At 35.7% G+C, this 23192-nt stretch overlaps 1 long non-coding RNA gene across 2 annotated transcripts in view; it reads left to right on the top strand.

Moving 5' to 3' along the window:
• Nucleotides 1–23192, top strand: part of LOC148948882 (uncharacterized) — a 325997-nt gene that overhangs the window by 165015 nt on the left and 137790 nt on the right. Inside the window, exon 1 of one of the 2 annotated variants that reach the window (XR_016142240.1) lies at nucleotides 1129–1240. The exons of the other annotated variant lie outside the window; for it this stretch is intronic. This is a non-coding gene — a long non-coding RNA (uncharacterized LOC148948882). Of the gene's footprint in view, nucleotides 1–1128; nucleotides 1241–23192 lie in introns of those variants that run through there. 2 annotated transcript variants of the gene reach the window in all.

Genomic DNA, 23192 nt, shown 5'->3' with positions numbered 1-23192 from the left:
CTGAAGGGACATTGCTATGAAGGGGGTGCTGGATTTTCCAGCATTATTTATAAAAAACGATCAGAAATTAAATAAAAAAAAAACAATTCTTTCAATTGAAAGCTAGGAGCAACATCAAAACTTAAAACGAACAGAAATTATTACGTATATGATTGGGTTCACCCCTAGTCAATACCTCGCTCTTTAAGCCAAAGGTTTTTTAGTACTTTCATAACAGCTATTTCTTCTAATATAACGGCCGTTGTGATTAAGGGGTCATTTTTTAAAAATTGGAACACAAATCGAACTTTAGCGTAAAGAGCGAGTATTGACTAGTGCGCAAACCCCCTAATATACGTTTTAAAAATATATGAACATAGAAGTTCGTTACGTAAGTTAATTCGTAGGTTACGTATATTTATTACTAATAAAAACGTTCGTAAATAAAATTAAACAACTTTAGAGAAAGCCATTTAGCTAAAAAAAAGTAAAATTAATATGCAAATTGCGCTTTAATCATTCATGTACGGTGAGCTAAACTCAAAACCTGCATTAATTCAAAAACGTTCAAAAATTAAATAAAAAACACTTTTTTTTAACTGAAAGTAAGGAGCAACATTAAAACTTAAAACGAACAGAAATTGTTCCGTATATGAAAGGGGTTGTCACATCTCAACGCCTCGCTCTTTACGCTAAAGTTTTTTAATGTTTTTAAAAAAAAAGTTGTGAGAAAGAGTCTAATTTTAGAGTAAAGAGCGAGGCGTTGAGGAGGGGACAGCCCCTTTCATATACGGAATAATTTCGCATTAATAAAGTTTTAATGTCGCTCCTTACTTTCAGTTAAAAAAAAATAGTTTTTTTATTTAATTAATATATATGAAGGAAGACAAAATGTGCTTTTGGCACTCAGTGGTCAGCTTATTTAACCGAATTTACCGTGACGCAGCAGATGCTTTGCAATCTGATGGTTCTCAGTGAATGCAAAATCAAAATATAATTTAAATTGACATCTGGATATGAGCCAGATCTTGGAAATTTGACACGAGATTCCTGCACTAGAATGGATTCTTGATTAGGATGTTTGCCGTGTCCCGAATGCTTGACTTGATTCATTGTTAGTATGGAAAATAAGACAAAACGTAATGGTAATTGAGCCGGAGCTGAAATATTGGATTTGATCATAAGCTCTACAAGTAATTTTTATAGGAGTATCTGACCTTGATATCCAAAGATAGTAGGTTAAACAACATAAATGCCATGGGTGAGTAGAAAAGCTCAACACTGTGTTTCAGGCTTTTTTGTTTTGTTTTTTCATTCAAGATCTGGTCAAACAATTTTGAAATCCAAAACTTTATTTGTAGCTATTTCTATGGGTTAGGAAAGAAGATAAAACGCAGAAGATAAAGTGATTGCAGAAAAACCGACTAGTGTAAGAACGAAATTACACAAGAGCAAATGGGTTCGAAAGACCTAGAACAACTTGCTTATTTTGATGAATCATTACAAGACATAAGTTTCAAAAAGTTCTTACATAATGCCTTTTGAATTGCTGCAGCTGATTTGTGTCCACCGTCTAGCAAATGCAGACAATACTGTGAAAATTATCGTCATGTAGCGCTAGTAAATAGAGAGTAAAAGTAATGAACCTGGTGATGGAATTTCACCAGTGAAATTGAAGGGTAGACAGAGGCGGCATAAGGGGGAGGGACAGAGGGTGCCTTACCCTGGGAACAGAAATTTTGTAATTTCTGAAATTTATTTCTATTAAAACAAAGTAGAGCGTGCAGTTAGCAGTAAACCTAATCAAATTGAATCCAAAATTTTCGTTTTTCCATATTTTTATCATCATTCCTTGAAAATAAAAGTAAGTAGACCAAATTTGATTCATTCTAATGTTTTTAGAATTAGTTGTACAATACGGAGATGAAGGGGTCTTCGTAAATTATAAGAGTTTAATATTAGTGATTGCAGTTTCGGTTTCAGTAATGAGCCGTCGTTTCGTAAACTTGCATTAATATTGACGAACCTTGGATCAACTGTGGGTCAGGAGCGAATAAATGATTTAGAATTAATAAGCATAGAACGCCAAGAACTAGAAGCAATCAATTAGGATGACATAATTAATAATTTTGTAGAGGCCACAGTCAGAAAAGTCAGATTTAAATAAATGGAGAATTTTATTGATAAATGAAAATTTTGCCTCTTATGAAAAGAGGCTAGAGCCACCCCTGAATGTAGACCCTTAAGAAAACCGTGGCGCACCAGTCGAAGACGATTAATAAAGGTAGAGGCTAAAAGAGGTTAGAGGTTAGAAATGAAGACGTTAGTTCACGTATCAGTCACTTTATCGCTGATAAAAAAAACTATAAATTTTTTTAGTAAAGTTTTCTCTCAAGCTAAAATTTCTAGTAATAAGTTTTGCAGCTTCCACAGCTAATCTAAATGATATTTCAGATCATGTTGCCTAATTTTCACATCTGACATTGAGGATACCACAATCAAATGGAACCAACAAGGAAGTAGTGGTTGTATAAGTATGAACGATAGCGGAAGTATTCAAAGTTTGAACCTGATCTAGAACCAACTAATTGTGATAGTAATAAGCTTTTTAGTCCAATGCAATGAAAATAAGATTTTATGAGATGGGAAACATATGCATTACATGAGGAAATTTTTGGACAAAAGAGAGATTCCCTTCGAGACCTGGGGAATTGTTTGTGCGACTAATGATGTTTCGATAAAGGTATTGCCTGAGGAGCTAATTCGTAAGGGCGGTAGGAAAATTTCTGTTAATCAAAGTTTGCATAATGATTTCAATGATTATTACTACCGCTACTACAAGATACTCACTGCAGCACAAACCGCAGGGAGTCAATACACTTGCGCGCGCTCCTTCTCCACCCAAATCTATTTAAAGCTTTACTCCTTACCCCTCCCGAAAAATTCCAATTCATGTTAAATCTTTCCTCGTGACCCCATTCTGACCTAGGTCAGGAAAAATAAATCATTTCTGACCCCATTAGGGGATGACCTGTGCTTGGTTTGGCTCAAGATGGATGGTCATAATGAACAGTCTTTGGCAATCTGTCATCCGTATAACGTGACCTAGCCATCTTTGACTTTCTGTCATTTTAGCCCTAGAAAGTGGGATAGAACCACATTTTTGTACCGATTTTTTTTTACGTACGGTCATTCAAACGGGTACCCAAAACTATCCGTAGACAATTCCTTTAGAAATAATATAATAAATCTTACTCTGACTTCCGTAGTACCCATGTTTCAAAACCATGCTTTCATCGTCATAACCGTAGCTCCCAATATTCTAGACTTTGTCCGAATGCTTATTTTCCTATTCTTCCTAACTTAGCTGTCCCACTTTTTACATCTTACCTACATCCCCCCTCTTTACTAAGCATCATCTCTTCCCCTTCATTTATTCCTAGTCTAAGCAACTTACAAATCTTTTCAGATAAACTTCTGGATGAGTTCTTGAATAAAATAAATGACTATATAATATTCATTGGTGTTTCGCAAGGATCTGATCACAAATCCGAAACTCTTTAAGACAATATTTATGTTAATTTTCCTCGTGATTATTTCTGTCGGTTTTTTTTTTAAATCTATCAAAATTGAGAAAGTAACGCTAGCTTTAATGTCGGTAATAACCTTAAATGTGGTAATTATATACCTATATTAGTGTTAAGTCACATGACTTACCAGAAAATTGCAATTTAGATGATACTATTCCATATAACTTTAGGAAGAAATAAATAACAGAACAAGCGTTGAACTATTAGACAGCTAATATTAATAGCATTATTAATATTAGCTTATGTATTATTAATATTATAATTAAAATTAATAATATTAAAGTTATTTACTTTGAATAGTGATCACAAAGTAGAGTCAGTTTTATTAAATTTTAAGATTGATACATTTTAATGTTGTTAGTTATAATTAAATATGATATCCATTGAATACCAATCAGATATATGTAAAATCCATTGCACAACGTCATATGATACTCTTAAATAGGGGAACGACATTGTGTGGTGTCCTACAGGGATAAGTTTTTCTCTTTAATTTTCGCATTTTTTTGCAGTTTACTAATGAATCATATGAATTAGTCCTTGTAATGACTACTAAGACAGCAGCTTGACTACAAGCAATGCTAGCTTATGCCCCGCAAAATCTAAATTCTTGGTTTATGGTTAGTTATTAATAAATTTAAACTTTAATACATAAAAACTTAAATTTTTCTCTGGATGTACCAGATATCCTTGAACCAATAAATTTATTGATAATTAATCATCCTTTCAGCGTATGACACACCCTAGTGCAGAACATCCTCTAGACAAGTGAGACAAAACTGTCAAGTGAGGAAATATTGCCATTTGAAACTAATTCTTGAATACTAACTAATATTTCGATTTATCTTCATCATGTAAGTTCGAAAGCAAATTTATTGGAATTTCAAAAAAATAGCCTGAAACCCTCAAATATTGTGTTGGATCGAAATAAAAACTGCACCATTGGAATCACCATAGCCAAAACACCATATGGAAAAATTCCAGTCCCCCATCTGGGAGCAACAAAGAATATGACTTTCACGCATAGAAACCAGTGATGCGGCTCCTTTTTTTTCTTTACCGCTAGAGGGGCGCTGGATATTGATATATGAGGGAGCTACCTCCCCCCTTCCGAAATTCTTAATCTTTGTTTTAAATTTTAACAATTTATCTTAATACAACAATAGTGGATGCTCTAACCCAAGAGCAATGCGATAAGAATTTTTACTTCCGTGAAGCATAACGTTTCGAAGTTTGCTTTAAACAATGGAATTTTCATTTCAAATGCATTAAAACGCAACCAGTAGCAACACTAGCAACTCCTAGCTGTCTATGTTTCTTGCATTCGAAGATACTCGTACTTTTAAGAAATCCCTAGTTAAGCCTTAGCGTAGATAGCGGAAAATTGGGGGATAGGAACCTCCCTTACATATAGGATAATTCATGTTCGTTTTTAAGTTTTAATGTCAACACTTAATTTCCTGGAGGTTTTTTTTGGTTTCATCCATCTTGTACAAGTCTTGTAGATGGATTCAATGAGATACTCGTTACCAAAAGCTATACCTCCTTGAGATACCATTTTTAACGCTTAGATGGGTGTTCGGTATTCAAATAAATTACATTTTAAAAAAGTTTACGGAACCAACCTACTTACCTTTCAATCGAAAAGTATTTAATGGAAAATATTTTTCCTACAAATGCAGAGGTTTCAATTCACAAAAATGTATGGGGACATGGACAAAATATATTATTTTAAACCTAGGCGGATATTGTTGTGTTTTCAATGGGAATACCCAAAGAAGATAATATTCAATGAAAATACCAAGCAAGAGGTATTTTTCAAAATCTAAAGGAGCAGAAATTCTAGAACAGATTACTCCCCCCTCTCCATTTGAGGCACGAACACAGATCATTTAGAATCCCCCCCCCCCCAAAAAAAAAATGACTTAAGTAAATGCACACAGCTTCGCTGAAATACAGATTACGTGAGAACTGCACAAATCAAGATGTATTTTTTATTCTAAGCCTTATTTCTGAAAATTTAAACAGCAAAAAGATTTCCAAAAGTTTACTAGCCTACTCATCCACATTTTTCTCCTTCCTTCTGTTCACTGGAAATAAATTGGCTTTGTTATATCTCAAATTTCTAGGAGCGTAAAAAGATCTACCAGGCCTAATTTACATTTCTCAATCTTATTTATCTAGTCATTTTTAAAAATATACATGGTGACACATGAGGGATAAAATTCCAATTCAGGGCACGACCTTTTTTCACGACATTCTGGCTTTGAATCTAATAAAGTCACAGAAGTCTTTCCCAGAATTTTTTTTTTATCGGAGTATTTTATTACAAAACATCGAAGTAGTAAACATTCTAAGATGTTAATTTGTTTTTTTTTCTTTCATTTTTTTAACATAGAAAAAAAATACTAAATATGAAGTTGTTTTTAGTGCAACTAAAATCCATGGATTTTCACTAAAGTTTCGCAAAGTAAATATCACTAAAGAAAGTTCTGCTTTTTTTCAAGTATGGAAAAGAACCGTTCTGCCAGTGGGGTCCCCCTGACATTTTTTCACAGGGCAAAGATATAATAAAGACCCATAGCCAATAGCCTCTTTTTACTGTGGTATATTAAGCAAACCTAAATAGTCCTAGACGACCCTAGTGGACTGACCTGCCCAGTAGCCCTGACCTAACCTGTCCAGATTAATCGACTGAAGATATTAAGACCTGAAAAGTCCTAGAAACTTTTGGATGCATGGATTCTAGATGCCGCAAACTGTTTTGAATGGGCAATGATTAAAACTATACTTACAGGACAAACTATACAAACTTGAGAATTGTCCCACTACTTGTCCAGTTTCCGAATTTAACAAACTGATGTAGAAAACATTACCAAAGAATGGAAAAGGCTGCCATTTTGTGCTGGTCTCAAGAAATATGCAGACTATGACCCTGTTTATTTCTGGTTAAAGCACTAGAACGATGTGATAGTCCCCAAGTCAAAAGTTTCCCATTCTTGGGTGAATTACTGATGAAATTACTTATCCTACCACATTCTTCTGCTAGTGCCGAGAGGGCATTTTCAGCTGTCAATATAAACGAAACAAAATTGAGAAATAAACTCGGACTTACTAATCTTAATGCTGTTCAATCTTAATGCTCAAAGTCTTTGAGGATGACTCGTCCCCCCTCAGTCCCCGGGGGAAGAGCTGCAAGCTATGAACTGCGCCCATTGTTTAGAAACAGTATTGGTTATTGGGAAGCATACAGACGTTTTTCTGGGGGGGGGGGGGTTCTGGTGAGGGGGGTAATTGGTAGGATCTTTCCATAGAGGAATGTTTCGTGGGGGGAAGGAAATTTTCCATCGAGGGGGAGCCGGATTTCCCAGCATTATTAAAAACAATCAGAAATTAAATTAAAAAAAAACAAGTTTTTCAACTGAAAGTAAGGAGCGATATTAAAGCTTAAAACGAAGAGAAATTATTACGTATATAAAAGGGGTTGCCCCCTCCTGAATACCTCGCTCTTTACGCTGAAGTTTTTCTTAGAACTTTTAAAAGAGTTTATTAATCTAATCAAATGGCGTTTGTGATCCAAGAGTAATTCTGAAATAATTATAACAAAAAGTCAAACTTTAGCGTAAAGAGTGAAGTATTGAGGAGGGGGCAACCCCCTTCATATACATAATAATTTATGTTCGTTTCCTGAATCAGTGTCAGATCGAAATCTTTTCTCACTAGGTAGTTGTTTTTTCAAAACGCATGGATACTATGGGCTGTGGTTTGTTCTTTACCAGGTTGCAGCTACTGCTGCAACCATGATTTATAGGGCACGGCCTTTCAATCACATATTTTTTTCAATAATGTATTATATTATTTCAATACCACAAATGGTATTTTTACCCCTTCTGAGCTGGCCTAGGGACGAATTTTTTTGAATTATGATGTCATTTTCGGTCTCCCCGGACTTACATTAATAGGGAACGACCTTCCAATCCACCAAACACTGCATAAATTAAGATGCTGATTTTTTTTAACCCCTCTAACCTTGCTTAGGTGGGAATCGGGTATTAAGTGATATAATTTTCCAAACATGGTGTCATTTTCAGTCTCCCGTGACTCGAATTTATAGGAAACGACCTTTCAGTACAGAAAATACTGCAGAAATTTTAATTCGATATTTCCTCCCCCCCCCCTTTTCCCAGATGAAAGCGGTATTTCACGGCTGATTTTGTAAATATAATTTAGCAACTTTTTCTGAACATTTTGGTGCCAAAAATTTCTATTGCGCAAACGCCGGGTCAAAACCGTATTTTTACTGGAGAATTAGATCTTGTACGATTTAACATGGGAAGTTAGAAAGGCCAGTCATTGGTAAAATTTCAAATACTTTTTGGATTTTGAAGCCCAGTTTAGACTAAATTTTTTCTACTTTCGAGATGTTTTACAATGACAAATATTTTGCAACATATCACGACAAATTCTGAATCATAAATCGAAATTCTTTGCAGAACTTTATAAGCCTTACGAAAATTTCAATTTGAACTTAGTAGCCTAACAATTCCATAAGCTTATCTGTGTTATCAATAATAATTGAAGAATCCTGGTGTGTAAACAATTTTTGTAGGGTTGACCCTATTTTAGGTTGATCCGAAAATTCGGTAATACTTTTTTATCCGGGGTTGCTGGCAGTAATGCACGTGTGGTCAGATGTCTGATATGAAATAGCACAACAAGGGAAGAGAAAATGCACCGTCAGCCCTTTTTCGCTAATTATTCGGGTGGAGCCCGAAATTAGACAGTGGAGGAATGATTGTAAAAAACAAAACAAGGAAATCAGAGACACTTTTATAGGATGGGGCACAAATTGAGTGCATTTTGCCTTTCAGAAAGCTAGAACTTAAAATTGGTAAAATTCAGTCTTCATTGGCATATTCTGGTGCCAGATTCCGAAATCTGAAGCAATGAAGCATTTTCGACCGATTAAATGGGCTTTTGTGGTCAAAATTTCCTATTCTCGTCCAATGGTGAACGTCGAATATCCGCATTTGAAAACAAAATCTTCGTCACATAGTAAGGATCACCTACATTGACCGAGTATACAATGAAGACCTTCGTAAACTTTTTAATTGCTCATTCACTATTATGGACCGGATCAGAAGTCAGAGACTCCACTAGCTTGGTCATATCTTACGAATGGTATTTATTTAAATCCCAAAAATCACATTTGAAGGACAGGTACGTAGCACACGACCTCGAGGCCGACCTCGTATGAGATGGTGCGACATTTTCAACGGCCAGAATTTCCCCCAACTCTTACGTCTAGCGCCAGACGGAACCGAATACTGTCACCATCTTCAATGAACTAGTGAAAAGAGAAGAAGTCCCAATACAGACACAGAGACCGGATGGGATACAAGTCAAGTAAGTTTTCAGGTCTCTAGTTCAACAATAAATCTATTTTTCTCAGTTCTCTGGTGTGCCAGAGAATTAATTAAAAGCGGAAATTAATGAAGATCTAACACAAAAAATACTAGACAATATTTAAGGTGGTATTTTACAATACTTTCTGACTGATATGCAGAATTCTTCCCTATCAATAATAAAAAATTGTGATTAACGAACTAAAAAAGGAAACATGTACACTGTATGCTGGTCTTACAATATAACTAGATAACACAAAACCGAGGAAGTTGGAGCTGTACTTGACATAGATAGGTAGTTGATAGAATTTACTGACGAAGAACACAAAAGAAATATGTGAAGAACAAAAGAGAAGCATGGCCCTTAAAGGTTGCCTCACCCAAAAATGTCATTTAGCTAAGTGGCATCAAAGTTTACATCCTTACAAGGCCGTATCCAGGGGGGAGTTACCCGGTTTGAACCCCCCTCCCGAAATTTTTGACCGAGTCGAAAATAAGTCGACAATTAGTAAAACCTAGGTAAAAATCAGTAAAATTAGTCAAAAACTGAGTCAAAAGTTAGTAGAACCCCCCCCCCCGAAAAAAAATCCTGGATCCGCCCTTGCATCCTTATACAATCTTTTTTATGAAATTGCAATTCTAAGCTTCAAGAAGATGCAAATTAGTCTTGTTTTGTTTCTGAGTGAATTCGTTTTGTTTCTGAGTGAATGAATTGTTTTCGAACCAGCAATGCTATTGCTGGTTCGTTTTGTTTTTGTGTGAATGAATTTTATTCTTTTCTTTTATTCCTCAGTTGTTCGCTAGTATCCGTCGAGGGCAGTTCATAATTTTTTGGATTTTGTGCATTTCGCGGATATTGGCAAATGACTCGTTCGTTTTAATTCTTATAATTTTTGGCTTTTATCGAATTGTATTCATCTTTTAAGTTTTTGGTTTTTTGGTTCTTTTCACATTGACTTTTCGAGTTTGTTTTTTGTTGTTGTTTTTTCTTCGACACTTTCCTTGAATACATTATTTCGTTTCACGCTGAAGAAGAGAGGCGGTTGTCCTCTCGAAATATTCGCTTTGTTTGTTTATTCGGTAATCTCGTTTGGCCTTAAAAACCCCATTTTTGATCGTTTCCTTTTCTTATATTATGGCAGGCCAATGTGGTTTAAGAAATTCACTGCTATTACTGCAACTATCTACAAAATTGCAGGCCAAAGACAATGTCCTGAGTTTGTTTTTCAGGGTCATAAAACAAAAGCCTAACGCAAAAGTCTACTTGGTAAGGTCCTTTAACAGTACCAGTTATGATAAATATGATATTTACCTTTGACTAGTATTTAAGATCATTATTAGATTTAGGCAACAAAAAAAGAAAATGTAAATTTAACGTCTAGAAAATAGCGAGTCGTCCTTCTATATCGCTCAAAATTTCCTCGGGAATTTCGTCTTCATTTTCATTCTGACCAGTTGGTTTCTTTATGACATTAGCAATTCTGAACTGAAAACTAAAATTAAAGAAAAAATATTTGGAAATATAGGACAACGCTATAGAGATTCGTACTTTACGGGTTAAGCCAAAAAAATACTTTGGTTCCAGGAGACAAAAAAACAAAACTCATTTTAAAATTTTCAGGTATTTTCTATTTTCAATTAAAAAATTGGTATTATTGGTTAGACACCAGAAATATTTTTGCAGTTTACATAATAACTTTAACGATTCTGAACTGAAAACTACAATAAAAAAAATTTGAATTTTTTAGAAATATAGGACAACGCTATAGAGATACAGGGTTTGTCCGGAAAGTAATAGGACCGATTTTCTTGCACCACTCTCCGAGCCCCTGGAGAGTCAGGACAGACATTTTTGCGTGACTGTGTTACTGTGAGTGAGGCATGCCGAAAATGCAGCGTTAGTTAGAGCAGAGGTACGTTATTAAATTCTGTGTGAAACTCGGTAAATCTGCAGCAAAAACGTTTGATATGATCAAGCAGGCTTACCCAGATGTTGCTTTAGCAAGAAGTGTTGTGTCTCGGTGGCAACCAGACCTTTTTGGAGGGCCAGGAGGAGGTCGCCGATGAAGGCAGTGCTGGAAGACCTTCCATTTTGACAAACACCGACAATGTGATTCGTGTGCGCAAAGTTTTGAACTCAGACCGTCTATTAAATATTGGTTTGATTGCCCAAGAGTTAAATTTACCAAAATTTGTTGTTCATGACATTGTGACGGTGCATTTGAACATGCGCAAGGTGTGAACGAAAATGGACCCAAAAGTGCTCACGGACGACCGGAAATTGCGGCGAGTAGAAGCGTGCCAAGAAAACTTGAACATGTGTGAAAGTGACCGCCAATTTTTGAAAAAAGTAATCACAGGTGACGAGTCCTGGATCTTTGGAGTATGATCCCAAGACAAAGAGGCAATCTTCCGAGTGGCACACGCGGCGTCTCTTCGCCCAAAAAAGACAAGAATGAGGAAACCCAAAGTAAAAACGATGCTCATTGTCTTTTTTGACTTCAAAGGCATCGTCCACCATGAATTTGTTCCTCCATGAAATCGTCAACACCAAGTTTTATGTGGAAGTGCTCAAGTGACTCAAAAGAAGGGTCAATCGGGTCCGACAAGACATTGCAGTCGACTGGAAGTTGCACCACGACAACGCTCAGCTCACATCGCCTTTCTCGTGAACAGCTACCTGACCAAGGCCGGCATCCCAACGCTTCCACAGCCGCCCTACAGTCCAGATGTGGCCCCCCAGACTTTTTTTGTTTCCTCGTATGAAAAGGCCAATGAGAGGCAAGCATTTTTGAGGCGACAGAGGGGATCCAAGCAGTATGCACCGCGGCTCTCAAGGCTATTCCGGAGAACGCATACTGCGACGCCTTCAATGCTTGGAAATCGTGCTGGTAGCGCTGCACTGACGCAGAACGAGCCTATTTTGAAAGTTTTTAAAGAATTGTAATGATCGGTTCAACAAATGTTTTTAAATCGACTCAGCCCTATTAATTTCCGAGCAAACTATGTACATACTTTACGTTTTAAGCCAAAAATAAGTTGGGATCCAGGAGACAACTATAACTTTAAACTGAGAGGTGAAATAAAATTATTTTATTTAAATTTACAGGAATTACTCTAGTTTCTATTCAAAAATCTTTTTTTTAACCCCTAAAAGAAATAATGCATTTTACACACCTATATCTACATGCTTTTTACAATGTTAAAAATAACAATTGCTACTACAGTGTCATAGAAAAAGGCAGTTTTCCGTAAGAAATTGATTCTTGTAATTATGTATTTCTCATATTATTATCTAGTCGAAAGTTAAGCGTGTATAAATTTTGCATTCATTTATTACGTCATATATGTTTATAACCTATACGATTATAACGTCATTAATCAAGCTTGTGCTCAAAAATGCAGTTTTTGTCAAAATTGATACTATTTTTAAAAATTTTTTTTTTAATCGCAATAGGAATTATATATAGCAATTTCCTTTAAAATGAGCCATTTTACAGCTCTCTATGATTTTTCGGTGCCCAGCTAGCTGAGGAGAAAAAAAACGGAAAGAAAAAAAGATGCCATATATGCAGAATATCGTGGTTTCAGCCACTTTTCTTGATTTTCAAGCCAATATAATTTCCTTGTTGTTCAAGCCAAGAGACTGTAAAATTTCTGTATAGGGGTTTCGGACAAGACGGTTCTAATATTGAACTTCTTCTTTTGATATGACTCTATTTTTAGGAGTTATGCGTTATTTTAGTTTTTACTATGGGGCGTGATTGTCTCTTACTAGATTGCTAGCTACTGCTGCAACCCAGATTATACATGCCACTGGTAAATCTATTCAGCATAGCGGGTGTAGGATCGAGATCCCTGCAGCACTTTCCCTGGCAATTTAGCCAAAGTCGAATTGTCACAATAGAGTTAAGCACTTTCAGCTGCATCCTGTTTAGAATTTTTGTGCTTGACAACATTTATAACAGAAAACACTCTTTCAACGAAGGTGTTCCTGGTCAGTAAGATTAAGAATGAATCAGCTGCTTGAGCTATGTCGAAAAGAGGACACTCTTCTGTATTTTTATCAAAATTTGTCCACTTTGCCATATCTGGTTTTGCATAGTAACGATAATGCACGCTTCAATAAGTTAAAATTTGGACCGTTATCTCCAGCCTGGTACACGATATGAAAATCCATACGGGGTCCTGAAAATTTCATCTGTGTTAAGTGACATATTCCTGAATCTGGCAATGGAAATTATCAATAAAGACTAAAATTTGCATATTTTGAGTTATGGCCTTGTTATTGTGAAAGTAAAATGCACCCACTTTGCACTAAAATTTGTTTACATGCGCAAAGTAGGCGCAATGCGCCAATTCGAAAAATTCAATGCACGACCACCTGAAAAAAAGCGCCCAAATGGCGCAAATGCGCACAATCTGGCCAAACTGGTGATTCCAAAAGAGATACAATTGTAGCATTTTGGTAGAATTCACCTTCACTGGTACAATGGTTTCACACTGCATTCGATTACTAAGATTCTGAACCATGGAAGGTGTCCTATTTCAGGCAAGTTGCAGACTCCTGTAAGTATTGAGCTGTACTTGTATCAGTTATAATGTAGTTAAGAAATCAATTTTGTCTCATGACCAGTAAATTTCTTCTTTGGTACTTGTATTTGAGATTATTTCTAATTTCTAAAACCAGACGATAAATGAGATGACCGATGATGAGAAGACAATGTGAGGTTTTTATTGAAGCCTGTAGGCTACATCCTAAAAAAATTTATGTTTACAACAGAGAAAAAAAATACATTGTATTACAGATAAACTCCTTTCAAGAGGACTGAAAAACTTTCAAAATTTAACATTAAATTTCCGATATTTACCCAAACGAGGACATTGAATTTTTCTTTAAGATTAAAACTTTACTGTAAGCTTAGGTTACTAGGCTCAATAATTATAATAATAAGTTAAGTAGTTCCATATAAACTACTTTCATATAGGATGAGATCGTTTAATAGAATGAAGGTTACAGTGTATAAATAAATATTGTTGCAAGTACGAAAAAACTACTGGATGTCGAAAATTTAGACAGACTGGACCCAAAGATAGCTATGTCTCTCGACCACTCAAACTTAAACATTGTCCCACTATTAGTCCAGTTTTCGAACTGGACAAACAGTGGAAGATGGATGTAGAAAACATTGCCAAAGAGTGGAAAAGGCTGCCATTTTGCGCTGGTCTCAAGAAATATACAGATTCTGAACCTGTTTATTTCTCGTTAAAGCACTAGAACGATGTGATAGTTCTGCAGTCAAAAGTTTCCCGTTCTTTACTGAATTAATGATGAAAATGCTTATCCTACCAAATCCTTCTGCTTGTGCCGAGAGGGCCTTTTCAGCTGTCAATTTAAACGAAACAAAATTGAGAAATAAACTCGGACTTACTATTCTTAATGCTGTTCTGGGTGCTAAACAAGTCATTACCAAGGACTCAAAACCCCCCATGAGCATGGTGACACATCCCAATTGGCGAAGTAGGCCTACTGGAAGAGGGTACACAAAAACTGCAACTGCGAGTGCAGCCATGGCTTCCGACTAATGTCTTACTTTTGGTCATTTTGATGTATAGTTTTTGTAGTATAGTGTAGTCGAAACCTCAGCTAACTCAAAGCTTCTAAAGCCAGTTCCAGTTTTAAAAACAAAAGATGTCATTATCTAGATGTTTAAGGTGATATAAAAGATAGTGAAAGACATGGTCTTTATTGTACTATTTGATGGGTTATATCCAACTCAACCTTACAAGGTGAGTGAAGGGTCTTTTAAAGGCATTTTGGAGAAAAATATTATTTCAAAATTAAAATCTCTAGTACGCATTAGACCATAACCCATGAAGTCACTTCTTAGATCAGTCTCAGTTTCAAAACAATTTTTTCCTGTATTGTTTGCAGGCAATAGCGTATATTCAGGATGTCCTGCAGGATCCCCCCTCCACCCTCTATCGAAAGGTTCATAAAAGGGAAAAGGGGAATTTGTATGCAAACTATTAACTGGAAAACTTGTCCCAGTAACAGCTTTAGGGCAATATTCTGTAAGAATACAAGGATATTTGATTTTAGCCCCTGATTTGTATTAAAACCGTCATATGGGAAGAATTTCAGGGCGGTGCTAAGAACGATCATAAATGGCAGAAAAACAACGGCATTTTTTCCGCCTGTAGTAACATATTACTCCAAGCAATTTCTGCAAGTAGTGTCAGAAGCGCATGTACTGCATTAGAAGAGAAAGAAAAACGAAGGAAAGGAGAAAGAAATTGAAAAAAAGTCTTATTCAAAATTTTCATCGTTTGAAATTTTCAAAATCTGACGATCTGCGTGCTACGCGAAGCGTAACATGCGGGAAAATATTGGGATATGGTACCATTTTTTTGTCTTTGGTACGTTTCTCGTGCAATTTGTGGTACATTTTCTTTCCAAGTGATGGCAACATTAGTTGCTAGCATGGGCGTAGGGAGGGAGAGGCAGGGTGGGGGGGCAGCTGCACCCCCTAGACCTTCAAATTAACATTAGATATGGCTGAAAAAGCAGATGGCTGGAAAAGCAGTTGATAAAAGGCCCTCCATCACACTATCGACTGCCCCCCCTAGACACTATGCTGCCTACGCCCATGGTTGCTAGCTTCTTATTCTTCCTCTAATCATCCAAAAACGTATAGTTTTTAGACAAAGTATGTCCATCTTGAATGCTCATAAACCAAAGGTTATTTTTTACCAGTTATATTATTGACCATAAGAAACAAAGTATAGATATATTAATACTTTTATACTATGATAAAACTAATTGAAGGCTAAGCCTCTTTCAAAGTGGCCAGTTAACATAAAATATAGTGAAAACGAAAAAAATCCATATAATCATACAAAATGAGTTAGTGTGAAAGAGCGAAACTCATACAAACCCCTTACTTCGGAGAAAATCGTTTATTTACAATATGTATGGCAAAACCTGGATGGCCGAAAAAAAATACCGAGTTATATAAAAAGCACTAATTTAGTAAGAAGTTACACCTTTTTTAACCAAATTTTCTAACATGTGTCACTTTTTTGCCCTTTTATGGCCATATGCCCGGGTACATGGGAATATATCCTTCTGACTTAAAATATGTCCAGTTGGCAACCCTGCCTGCTAATTGCCTGCTAATACCAGCACCTAAAAACAAAAAGAAATGTTGCTACTCAGAAAAGCTGGAATGTTTTAGATTAAAATGAAAGAGTTGCGGGGAGGTCATAACATATTTGTACCTGTTCAAGGATGAGTTCGATTTTTCTTGGTTACAAGAAAAAAATTGTACTTCTTTATACATTTAAAGATAAAAAGCGTTTATTTAAAAGTATTTTTCGTAACATCTTATATTCTTTGGTAAGTCTTTATAATCTTTGGTTACTTCGGCCTATATTAAAAACATGAATAAAATTTTTACAAATATTTTATAACTATTCATGGAGTTGTCACTAACGCAGTGATTCAGTTTGTGGTCCCACAACCACTCCTCCTTCAAAACAAACGATAGTTATACGATTATAAATGAACATGGGTATTTGATACTTGAAGATTTGAACTTCTGTGATCTAGCCAGATAAAATAAATAAAAGAATCTTAAAATTTTTGTTGCTATCCTGTAAAACCTATATTGCATATATGACCCTTAAAACGAGCTAAAAACTCTCATGAGTAGCCCTTTTCCAAAAATCGTCAATACCATGTGCAGTGCGCAACATATGATGGTATGATGTCACAGGTGGGGAGACGCAGGGCATGCGAGGCTGGGCAAGTGGGACTCCAAGATGTACTCCTTTACTCCAAGGTAAAATATACTCCTTTATCACAAGGAGATAAACAAAGATGTACTCCTTTATCTGCTTTACTCCAAGGTAAAGGAGAGTGTATAACACCACAACGAAGTATTTCACTTTGATCACCTGTTTATTCAGGTATAGTACGAAAACATTTTGACTTGGCCCTTTGCACATAAACGTCATTCTAATTTAATATTTTTTTTGGGGGGGGGGGAAGGGAGGGTCTAAAACTTTACAATAGACGCCAAAAAAAAACTTTTTTATTGCACTGAAATAGGAAAAGCCGTGAAAAGCTTGATATTGGGGGGGGGGGGTGGCAGACCAAAAAATCACCTTCCACTGCATACATACCTATTTTGGGCTTCAGCATATGTCATTATCGATATGCTGGAGCGAAATAGCAATAACTAAAACAGACTGATGCAACGGCAAGAAATATGTGAAATTTCTAAAGTATCTCTATTAGGTATATTTTTTTTTTTAACAAGTCTTTCGAACAGAAATTAAACAGCAGCTATAAAACTTAAATCGAACAAAAAGGGTTTTCAACCCCCCCCCCTCCCCTCTCTCTGCCTCCATTCTCTTTGCGCAAAAAAATTACTTCTTTTATCTCAACGCTTCAAAAATCAACCCTTTTAGAAAATGTAACCACAATTTGAAATTTTCAATAAAAATGCTTTAAAATCAAAGGCTATATTTGCGCTAAACAATAGAATTATCACTCCAAATATTTGAAGGACATTCATTAAATAAAACGCTTGCAGTAACTGGTTATAGTTGCTGCATTCTGACATGCTTTCAATAAGGCCCTAGTCAAACTTTAGCAGTTAAAGCATGGGGGGTTTGAACTACCCCCTTCCCCAACTCGCAAAAAAAACTGTTTGAATCGTAAAAACGTAAAAAATGTATAGAACGAATTATTGATATTTTTTTAACTTTTTGTAAATCCTCCCCCCCCCCCCAAAAAAAATTAAAAAAAACAAAATCCTGGAATCGCCCTGTATATAGGATAAATTCGTTTTTAGAAGCTATAAATTTAAAAAAATTAAGTTTTTCCATGGGAAGTAAAGAGCGAAGTGGATACTTAAAACGAACAAAATTTATTACTTCACAGCCTATCTAACATATATCAATAAAACTAATGCAAATAAATCAACTGGTGATATTTCCCTATGTTTGTAGGATTACAGAAAACTAGCGCTTTACTGAAAACACAAAACAAGTTAGGATTTTTGGTACGGTAAAAGTTAAACCTTTTAAGGACACTTAACAGTATAAAAGTAAAGCATTTTTAGATTGTTGGTTTATTTGCTTTTTCCGTTTAATTTGGCATAACTTCTGCACAATGAACTCAGTTCAATGATTGACTGTCGTTTTGGATTAATTACAAAAACTTTTTAATCCCATCAATGTTCTTTAAAATGAGCCATAAACAGCTTTCTACGATGTTCCGGTGCCCCGCTATCTAAGGAAAAGAAGAAGAAAAAAAGATGCCGTATATACAGAATATCGTGGCTTTAGCCACTTTTCTTGATTTTCACGCCATAATATTTCCCGTTTTGTTCAAGCCAAGGGACTATAAGTTTCTTATATAGGGGTTTCGGACAAGCCGATTCTAATAGCGTACTTCCTTCTTTGATTTGATTCTAGTTTTAGGAGTTATGACCTATTCCATTTTTTACTGTGCGGCGTGATCGTTTTTTACTAGGTTGCTAGCTACCGCTGCAACCCGGATTGGCTTAGTTGTCTGCAGCTGTTGGCTTTATTGTACCTGCAGCTATTGGCTTAGTTGTTCCTTTATATTTTACTTGCAGCTGTTGGCCTTGTTATCTGCAGCTGTTTGCTTGATTGTACCTGCAGCTATTGACATAGTTGTTCCTTTATATTGTACTTGCAGCTGTTGGCTTAGTTATCTGCAGCTGTTTGCTTTATTGTACCTGCAGGTATTGGCTTAGCTATTCCTGTATATTGTACTTGCAGCTGTTGGCTTAGTTGTCTGCAGCTGTCGTAGATAATTTCGGAGACCACGCAGGCTTTCCATGACGATAAATAAGAGTTCAAAAAGGGATAGAATCCTTTTAATAGACAGTGTTTCACAGACAGTGATAGAAATTCTCAAAAAATACCAGATACCAGTAGTAAAATTGATGTAGTAAACACTGTAACAACACAGTAGTAAACACAGTAGTAAACACTGACTATTAAAAGGATTTTATCCCTATTTGAACTTTTATTTACTGCAGCTGTTTGCTTTATTGTACCTGCAGCTATTGGCAAAGTTGTTCCTGTATATTATATATGGCCTATACAAGTTAGTATAGGCAAGGGTTAGTTCCTTATTATAACCTGCCTGTCCCCTTTATGAGACAGGAGCTGAGGAGACCATGGTTCGACTCCCCACCAGGGACAATTTTTAGTATATTGAATTTAAAGCAATATCTCTGAAATTTAAGGTTAATAAACTCAGTTTAGCTACCTCCTAGCTAAAATAATGAAGAAAATATGAATGAACCACAGGAAATCAGGTAGCAAAATCAGTCAGAAATGGTACTAAGCCACATAGAAGCAACTTTTCAAAGTTACTTTTGTTACAATATTTATATTAAACATATCAGTTCGTATAGGGTAGAGCTCGTTCTTTATTACATATTATTAACTACTACATGAAATCCTCTTAACTGACACCATTTGTGATCGATCCTTTATGTAAATATTGGACTTGATCGTCTGTTACTAGGTTACTAGCTATCGCTGCAATCCGGATTAAAATTACGAACAGGAGAAAGCCTATGGCTTTTTCTTATTTGGAATAGTAAGAGACGAACTTCAGAGAATCAGGCAGCTAACTTAGTCTTGGTTTTTTTTCCCATGTTTCAGCTACCTCTACAGCCATGATACCGGTGAAATTTACATAATTGCTATTTATTATTAATAATTACTATAGGCTTGAGTTCGTTCTTTACTTTGATCTTCTAACATAATACTAAATACAGTTTTTAAAAAATCTATTTTATATTAAAAATTATTTTCTTTAATTACAAAAGGATTCTATATGCAATAATTTCCTTTAAAATGAGCCATTAAACAGCTCTCTATTATGATGATTAAATACCTACGATTAAGACGGCATCCATCAATATTGACCATGAAAATGCAGTTTTTTTCGTAAGAAAATGATTTTATTTTAATAGCAACTTTTTTAATTTACAAAAGGCTCTCAGCCCCACCAATTTCCTTTAAAATGAGCAATTAAACAGCTCTCTACGATGTTCCAGTGCCCCGCTATCTGAGTAAAGAAGAAATAAACCAAAAAGATGCCGTATATGCAGAATATCCTGGTTTCAGCCACTCTTCTTGATTTTCAAGCCAGTATGTTTACCTTGTTGTTCAATCCAATGTACTATAAGCTTCCAATGTAGGGGTTCGGACAAGGTGTTTCTAATAGTGAACTTCGTTTTTTGATCTGATTCTAGTTTTAGGAGTTATGACCTATTTCATTTTTTACTATGGGACGTGATCGTCTCTTACTAGGTTGCTAGCTACCACTGCAACTCTGATACACACTTACGGATGGTAAAATTGATAAACATCACGTAGATATGAGCAATAGCTTTCAAATGAGCTATTAAACGTCACTCTAAAAAATACTGGTAACCCACTAGCCCCAGCATTTACACTTGAGACATGGCCCCAAAAGTGCCGCTTTTTGTGCTATTTGGCACTTACGGATGGCAAAACTGATTAAAAGCACGTAGATATGAGCAATGGTTTTAAAATCAGCCATTAAACATCTCTCCAAGAAGTTCTACGCAGTAGGTTTTAGGCTTCTGCAGTGAGGCGATACCCAAACTCTTCTTTGTAGTTATTTTTATTCGATTCAAACTTTATTTGCACTTTCAATTTAAGTTTCACTCGTTTTAAGATTTATTTATTCATTTACATTAATATATATTATATGTTTGTTCGCATTGATTTTTTATTTAATTTCTGTTCGTTTTAAGTTTCATTTATACTTTAATAACAAAATATTTTTTTTCGTTTTAAGCTTGATTTTCATATTCAATCTAAGCATTACTCGCTTTAAGATCTATTTATTCATTTATATTATTACTTGTTTTATGTTTTTGCTATGATTTTTTATTTAATTTCTGGTCGTTTTGGGTTTCATTTATTCTTTAATAGTAATTTCTGGTCGTTTTGAGTTTTAATTTTAACAGGTAATCTCCTGAGCTTAAGTTTAAAATGGCCTTTACTTTTCTTTGAAAAACTTATTTTTGGAAAGTTTTTTTTATTAATTTTTGTTTTTTTTTTATTTCAAAAGGTTTCAAGTTTTTATGGCATGGGGGGGGGGTTGCTTACTGTCCGATTATTCTTGACTTTAAAAAACGAATCTAGAACTTTCAATTTAAATCGAATAAGGCTTTTTTCAAAGTCTATACGATTACCTCTTTGATAAAAACCTTATATATGAACAATAGACAGCTTGCATAACTTGTGGACAGTGATTGACAACAATGAATGGATTGAAAAAATAGCTCCAATAAGGGTGTTTAGACCATTTCACTTGCTGACACACAGGGATCACGACTGTTTGGAATTGACCTTAATAGAATTTTGTGTGCCAAAGCAATTTTGCCTCTATCACAGAGTATGTGTTTTAACCTAATAATTGGATAATTATAATAGATTTACTATGTGTTCTTCCCATACAAAACTTTACCTTCTTAAAGTCTTTGGGGTGGGGGCGGCGTAGTTGGCATAAAGAAGAAAACTACTTTAGCGTAGGCAGTAGGAGAGGAGGAGGGGGAGGTTGGAAACTCATCCAATATGAAGCGGAGGAACTTCACTTATCTCCTCGGTTCTCGATTTTGGAGATTAGACGGACTCATTGGGCTGTAGAATGTTGGACCATTTGAGTTGTGGAAGACGTAAAATACGCAAAAACACTTTATATTTTCAGTTATTGCAGGATTGATTTCATAGATTGTGGAATGGTGAGCCCCCTGGCCCATCATTTGGGTGAGCCTCAACTCATAATATACAATTTTGATTAATTGTTCCGTGTTATGTGCATATATTATTCTATATATGTTATTTTGACTTATACTTTTATCGCATTGCGTTCGTTTTTAAGCCTTGAGATAAACACTGAAACATTAGCGTAGACAGTGGTGGGGGGAAGTCTCCCCCCTCACATGCATAATTGAGCAGCCACAGAGAAAGTAAGACAAATGAAAATAATCTGTCTTTTGAAAATGTCTTTTTTTGAAAAGACACGAACAAAATCGTCTAAAGGAACCTGAAGTGCTATCTCTGACATTTCCGTTGATTCTTTATTCCCGTTACTTTCAGATGTAAAATTTAGAATATTATAGAATGTGTTTAGTCGTCCCCTCCCTGAATAATTCAATTTGGAAAAGCCACCCCCGGGAAATTCCTCCCCCCTCAAAGAATATTTTCTTTTCCTGCTGATAATTCTCCCGCGTTAAATTCCACCCAGCAGAAATTTCACAGCCGTGGAATGTGCCCCCCAAAACATATTCCCCTCAGATAATATCTGATATTCATAAAAATAGAAGCTGAAACTTCTGCTCAACTTTTTAGGTCAGAAGCAATGCTATAGCGTTAACTAAGTAAAGAGCCATAAGGGTTCAATGAATTATTACTTATTTATTTTCCAGGGGGACTTTATGTGGAAGAGGTGGTCGCATAAACTTTGGAACGGGGTTTATTGAATTACAAATTAAAATTTATAGTGCCCTTACACCAGGGGTGGATCCAGGATTTTTTTTTGGGGGGGGGGCAAAATAGGTTGATCCGATAAACTTGCGTGGTGAACAAGTTTAATTAACGCAAACTTGCGTTAATTAAGTAAATTACATTACTTTAGACTACGTTAGGGGGGCGCCCCCCTCACCCCTCCCCTGTATCTGCCATTGCCTTACACTTTCTGTTTCTTTTCTTGTTAGGGAGGAGAGCAGATGCCTAATAGGTGTGTGTTAATACCAAAACAATCTAACTCTCATTGGGCCTTCAGGTATAAACAGAATTAGTTCAAAGGAAGAGGTGGGGAAAAAGGGCGTGGGGGGGGGAGGGGTATTTGCCCTTCGATCACTTTCGACTCTTAACAGCTGGACTAGAACTTCCAATTTCCAATCAAATGAGCCCTCTCTGAATTTTATACAAGAATCCCTTCCTGCCCCCGGGCCCTGGGGGGTTTTGTGGACGCCAGAGTTTTTTTACTTAACCTTTCAACTATTTTTAACAAAATGGTATTTTTAACCCTTGCATATAAAGCACCTCGGGGGGGGGGGAAATAATAAAAACAATATTTAAGCTTTATAAGATTTATTCATTTATTTATGTTTGCACCGGTTATCTT

Source organism: Artemia sp. Qi Xiang Cuo, chromosome 9, assembly GCF_049724085.1.
Source record: "Artemia sp. Qi Xiang Cuo chromosome 9, ASM4972408v1, whole genome shotgun sequence".
NCBI classification, from domain to species: Eukaryota; Metazoa; Arthropoda; class Branchiopoda; order Anostraca; family Artemiidae; genus Artemia; species Artemia sp. Qi Xiang Cuo.
This window is presented reverse-complemented; position numbering and strand designations above follow the sequence as displayed.